This window comes from Primulina huaijiensis, chromosome 8 (assembly GCF_012295235.1).
Source record: "Primulina huaijiensis isolate GDHJ02 chromosome 8, ASM1229523v2, whole genome shotgun sequence".
In the NCBI taxonomy this organism is placed as follows: Eukaryota; Viridiplantae; Streptophyta; class Magnoliopsida; order Lamiales; family Gesneriaceae; genus Primulina; species Primulina huaijiensis.
Window position 1 is genome coordinate 11729775 of NC_133313.1, and position 7104 is coordinate 11736878.

Here is a 7104-nt window from a genome sequence, read left to right on the forward strand (position 1 = left end):
AAGGTTATTGTATAGTTTGGTCCCATAAATCTATTGCATATTTTTCATGGCATATTTAGGTTGCAGCGAGCCTGGGAGCGATCCAATCCAAGCAGTAAAATGGGTACAGGATATTTAATTCAGTTATTTAATTATATTACGTGCAAAAATACAAATTTTGAGATTTATGCGATATTGCTTGTGGTCACTTTACTATCATGCTTAAGTCCGGTCCCCAGTATCGGCCCGGTCACCAGTTACCGGTCAGTTCAGTTGTTTCACCCAGTACTGTGGCAGTAGTCTGATCAGACGTAAATCCGATCCCCAGTATCGGTCCGGTCACCAGTATCGGTCAGCTCAGTTCAGTTCAGTTCAGGGACCACTTGCGTAGACCATAATCTCACAGAAAATTATTATATGCTATTTCAGTACAGGGCTCCAAGGAGCAAACAGTTTCACTATGATTTTCAGTTCAGCTATGCACGTATTATAATTAATCATGACACGACATTTTACGATATGCCTCATGACATGAAATTTTACTCCCATGCAATTTTACTATATTTACTCGTTATTTACGATATATGCATGTTGAGTCTTTAGACTCACTAGACTTGATTGTTGTAGGTACTGATGATGTCGGGATCGAGGGCGGGGACCAGTGAGCTAGCTCGAGTCGGCAGTAGTGGCACCCGAGGACCTCAGTTTCAGCACTTGCCATTTTGATGCTCAAATATTTTATTAGTTATTGAATACTTTAACTTGTTATTTTGGCAAGTAATAATTTCTTCCGCTGCTGTTTTGAACGTTAAATATTTTATCAGTTTTTGGTATGAATGAGGCACTCCATTTATTTTAAAAGAAAAATTTTAAATTTTCCGCAAATTTTCAAGTAAGGATTTTTAGGCATCTACATGGCATGTTACGCTTATAAATTCATATGCTGTGATTTAACGATTGCAGAAAACATATTTCTCAACATGTCGACGTCCACGGTAAGTAAAATCTTATTTCAGCGCCAGTGCTAACCATGCCATCAGGGCAAGGAGACTTTGTGTTATACACCGATGCGTCTAAGCTCGGGTTAGGGGCAGTATTGATGCAGCATGGTCGGGTTATTGCTTATGGTTCCAGGCAGTTGAAGGTGCATGAGAAGAACTACCCGACTCACGATCTTGAATTAGCCGCAGTAGTCTTTGCGTTGAAGATTTGGAGACACTACTTGCATGGCGAGAAATGCAAGATATTCACCGATCACAAGAGTATCAAGTATTTCTTCACGCAGAAGGAGCTGAATATGAGGCAGAGACGGTGGTTAGAGCTTGTAAAAGATTACGACTGCGAAATTAGCTACCATCCGGGAAAGGCTAATGTCGTCGCAGACGCCTCGAGCAGAAAAGTGGCAGTTGTAGCACAGTTGTCCGTACAGCGACCTCTTCAGTATGAGATTCAGAAATTTTATCTAGAGATTTATCGTAAAGGCAGAGCTCCGAGGTTGTCTAATCTGACAGTCAATTCCAATTTGCTAAACCGTATCCGTCAAGGACAGTCTTCAGACGAGCAGTTACAGAAATGGAAGCTGAAGGATGAAGCCAAGGGCAGTGTGCTCTATACAGTGTCAGATGGTATTGTTAGGTATGGAGGGAGAATGTGGGTGCCTAAAATGGATTCGATCATAGATGATATTTTGTCAGAGGCACATGCATCTCCGTATTCTATCCACCCAGGAGGTACCAAGATGTACAAAGACCTGCAGATCTTGTATTGGTGGCCAGGGATGAAGAGAGACATCCGCAGATTTGTGTCTGAATGCCTCACTTGTCAACAGGTGAAAGCGGAACACCAGAGACCGGCAGGAATGCTTAAGCCACTCCCTATCCCAGAGTGGAAATGAGAAAATATTACCATGGACTTCGTTGTCGGTTTGCCGAAGTCAGTCAGGGGTTTTAATGCCATTTGGGTCATAGTGGATCGACTCACGACGTCAGCGCACTTCTTGCTAGTGAAGACGACTTTCTCCATGACGCAGTATGCGGAGCTTTATATCAGGGAGATAGTGCGTTTGCACGGGATTCCAGTCTCTATTGTATCCGACAGGGACCCGAGGTTTACATCGTCCTTCTGGAAGAGCCTACATGCAGCCATGGGGACGAAGTTGCTATTCAATACAGCGTTTCACCCGCAGACCGATGGACAGTCTGAGCGTGTGATACAGATTTTGGAAGACTTGCTAAGAGCTTGTGTGATTGACTTCCATGGAAAATGGGAATCTAAGCTACCTCTAGTGGAGTTAACATACAACAACAATTTTCAAGCATATATTGGTATGGCTCCCTATGAGGCATTGTACGGAAGGAAGTGCAGATCGCCGATTCCTTGGGATGAAGTCGGAGAGAGAGCAGAACTTGGGCCAGAGATAGTTCAGCAGACTGCAGATGTGGTGGTCAAGAATCGAGACAGAATAAAGACCGCCTAGAGCCGTCAGAAGAGCTATGCTGATAAGAGAAGGAGAAATCTCGAGTTTGTCGTGGGTGATCATGTTTTTGTAAAGATAGCACCTATGAAGGGTGTTATGAGGTTTGGGAAAAGAGGCAAGCTGAGTCCGAGGTTTATTGGACCGTTCGAGATTCTTGACAGAGTTGGGACACTAGCATATCATGTTGCCCTTCCGCCGAATCTGGCCGGGGTACACAATGTGTTCCACGTCTCGATGTTGAGGAAGTACCTAGCGAATCCTTTGTATGTTCTAAGCTACGAGCCGTTGCACTTGGCTCCAGACCTGTCTTACGAGGAAAGACCTATCCAAATCCTAGACAGACAGGAGCGTAGGCTTCAGAACAAAGTGACCAAGCTAGTTAAAGTCCGGTGGCTTAATCAATAAGTGGAAAAGGCCACTTGGGAGACCGAAGCAGACATGAGGCTTCGCTATCCGGAGTTGTTCGGTAAGATTTTATTTCGAGGACGAAATTTATATAAGTGGGGGAGGAACTGTAGTGCTCAAAATCAGTACACGTAAATTCCATGCATTTATTTAATTATTAAATCATTTATTTAAATTTAAAATGAGTTTTAGCCATGCATAATTTATTTAAATGCATTATTTAAAATTATTTATGTTTGGGTGATGCACGTTAAATGTTTTTCGAGTTTCATGTTCCCGGCTATTGGTCGAGGCGGGATCGAGGAAAGACTGGCGACGACTTTTGGCGAAAATTTTTAATGCGGTATTTTATATTTTTAAGTTAAGGATGAGACATTTTAATTAATTTATGAAGTGTTAGTCTTTTAAAGCCTAATTTATTTATTAAGTGATTTTAAGATTTTTAAAACCTTTAAAGATTTAGTGTTTGTGCTTTTTATTTTAATTAGGGGATTTTATTTAAAGATTAGTAGGAATGGTATTTTAATTAATTTGTTAATTGAGTTAACACTTTAATTAGTATTTTTGTCTAGCATGGTTAATGGATTATTAGAAAATCACAATACGCTAGATTTTAATATTCATTATATTCAAATTAAAAATTACAAGAAAAATTAGTTTTTCATATGTACCAATTTTCCTATAAATAGAGGTCTTATGCTAGCTTGAGAATCAATCTCATTGTAAAATATAGTGTGAGTGTGTATAAAAGTTCTAAGTTCCAATATATTTTCATTTTCCAAATTATGAGTGATAAATAACGGACTGCTAATTTTTTTTATTGTAGGTATAAAAATGAATTATTTGTTGTTATCAATTTACATCAAATGTTTGATACCATTGAAGTGGCTATCTTAATTTGTTGTTTAATTTTGATACAATAAATATTTTATCAATTATTATTGTTATAATTAAATCATATATTTATATAGGTACTATATATAAAATATCGGTGAATTCGGTATTTTCTATAGTGAGAACTATATTATATTAGGTGTGTGTTTAAATATTTAATTTTCCTGGAATCATTATTTAAGGGGGTTTCCTTTGTTTTAGTTTTAGTTAAACAATATTGCATAAACCAAGAATAAATCCTCGAGGTAATGACCATGGGCTATCCCGATCTTGGGCTCTGCTCTGAACTCTTTGGGCCTTGGCCCCTCTGGACTCTGGGCTCTCCCCCTCACGGGCTTTCCCATGCATCATTACTCATAAGCTACTCCAGCCCATGCACTGGAGTTTGTACCTCCCCAGACTTGAACCTGAGATCACATGGATATATAGATAATCAGCACAAGTCTGGTACCAATTGAGCTAGTAGGATTGTGTTAAGTACCTATATATCCATGTGGTCTAATGTTTGGGTTTGATAATTTTCAAAGGTAGTCGATTGTATCCGTTATATAAATGTTTATATATATAGACATTTATGGTAAAATGTTTGGATAAAAAAAATTATGTCATTGTAAAACTTTACAGTCACGTTAATAAAAAAAAGAAAAAAAAGAGAAAAAAGGATTTTATTCTTTGTAAATTTTTCTATTTTGTTTTCAATATTAGTTTATTTAATTGTCTTCTTTAATAATTAGCCTTTTTCAATAAGAGTTAATATTCATTCCTACTCCATGAGTGTAAATCAGCTATCCATTAAATATTTTGACCTGAAAGAATATGGAGTTGAGGCTTTTACAAAAAAATTCTCGATATTAGACATGTTATGGTGGGTGGTGTGAATTATCTTTTTGACTATATTATCATAAAAAAATTTAGAAATTAAAAAAANTTTAGTATTGTGTGTTTATATTTAAATGTCTTACTAAATATGTTTTATTTTCAGGTTTTCTACGTGTTGGTAAAATAATGATAACTCAGGCTAGAAAATTCAAATATGAGAGAAAGGGTCAAAAATTTTATTAATGCCATATAGTTGTAATACTAATCTTTGTCTCTTCCAACTTTAATTCCATGTCCTTTCTTTCAAAGCTTTGTTCCACGACTTTAATCATCGAATTTGACTCTGCTCAAAACAGCAAACAAGTGGGGAATTGTCTGTAGATGAATTTGGCTACTTGGTTCACCTCATTTGGTTAAATATTGAAATAGTTATGATTTTTTTACTATATGTTGGTCATGGTGAAAGTAAATTTGTCCTCCTTTTGATATTTTCACAATTTGATTATCTTAACCAACTTTTTAGGTAATCATGTCTCTGCAAAGTTGTAGATAATTTCTCAAGAATTCCAAAAGAACATATTGATTGATGGATTTTTTTTAGAACACATTTATAGTACATCAATCAAATCTAGAAAAAAAACAATTACAATGAACAAAGAACTTTGCAGTCCGTTATTTATCTTCTATTTTTTTTAATAATTGATAATTTTTTTTATAGGGGAGTTACACCTAGTGAGTCTAAAGACTCAACATATCATATTCTTGATAACAAGTATTACATATACAGAACACATGCAACAGTGAAAATACTTGTACTTAAAATATCGTTTTCATGAAGATGCATAAACTTTAAACAATAACATTTTCGTAAACTTTTTTTATAAACATTTTCATATCAACATAAACATATTCATATTCATATCCATATCCATATTCGTATCCATATTCATATTCATATTCATATTCGTATGTATATTCATGTTTGTTGAATTCAGATCGTTCACATACATGTTGGACAATGGATCCATCTATATATAACCACAGTACTGGGCAGCGGGGACACAGCAACACTCTCACCGGTCAACTGGGCCTTGGCCTATCCTCATAATATGGAAATACGATCGTCGGGGCTCCCTCGAGGGCCTTCTCCCATAGACGGGCTCTCTCTGGGGCCTTTTCCCACGCATAAGCTCCCTCTGGGGCCTTCTCCCGAAAATGAGCTCCCTCCGGGGCCTTTTCCCCTCACGTTATCCCAAAGCATATCATCATATACATACACATATCCGTATCCAAGGAAATACGATCGTCAGTCTCCCACTGGGACCATAACTCTCACGATGTTGGAACTTAATTTCGGCTGTTTGACAAACGATTTATCTATTGGACTAACTGATCAAGTATTTGTATTATACAACTTGCCTAACTGAAGTATCACGTGAGTTATCAAAGGCAACCGAATCCAGTTGAACTGAACCTTCGGAGTTAACTGACTGATCAGTTGGAAACTGATCAGTTGAACCTAACTGTATTTCTGAAGACAGCTGACTTATCAGTTGGAAACTGATCAGTTGATTCACTCAGCACAAGCTTAGCAGCTACAATTTATCAGCTGATCGCTCAGCCATACACGTCATCAAATGAAAAAGACTTTCAACCTACATCAGTACAAGCAGACTGTAACTCGTAGTGGAACGCCGCATTTCAGAGTCTACAGTGTACGATTTTCAGGAGAATATGAACGTGGCAATCAACAGATATAAAATTCAAATATTATATTAAGTTATCGTTGGAAGAGAAGACTATAAATAGGCGAAGAGAGCAGCTAAAGAACAATGATACAAGAACAACTTCTTTACTCAAGCTGTTACTCTGCTGAAATCAAAAGCTCACTCTTACTAAGTTCTATCTGTAGCATTCAAGGCTACCTTCTTTGAGCTTGTTAGCACACTGTAATCTTTGTTATATTGTTAAGTTGTGCTAAGATCAGTCACGAACTGAAATAGCCTGTTTTAACTAAGAGTTTCAGTTTTGGCACTGATAAGACCAAACTGAAGTGGGTCAGTACAAACATTGTATTCGATCAAAGTCTTTTAGTAGAAATCCTATCTTCGTGATAGAAGGGGTGACGTAGGAGTTATTCCATTCTCCGAACATCCAGAAACAAATCGCGTGCTTTTCATTTCAGTTACCTTTTATTTTAGTTATTCTATCTTTCATTCAGTTTACTTCCGCAACTGTTTTCTCAGTTAAACTGATTTTCATCGACTGACGAGATACTGAGTATCAGTTTGTCATTAAACTGAACTCAACTTACGAAAAACGAACATAATCTGTGAGTGTTTATTCAACCCCCCTTCTAAACACTTTTCACTTCTTAACCGATCCTTTCAAGTGGTATCAGAACGGTTATATCTCGTCTCAGAATATCTACACTTTCAAACTGATCATTAAGTCTTCTTTCAACAAGATCCCTATGTTTTCCAGAGAGGACTTCGATGACTGGAAAATAAGAATGCAGGCTCACTTTGCTG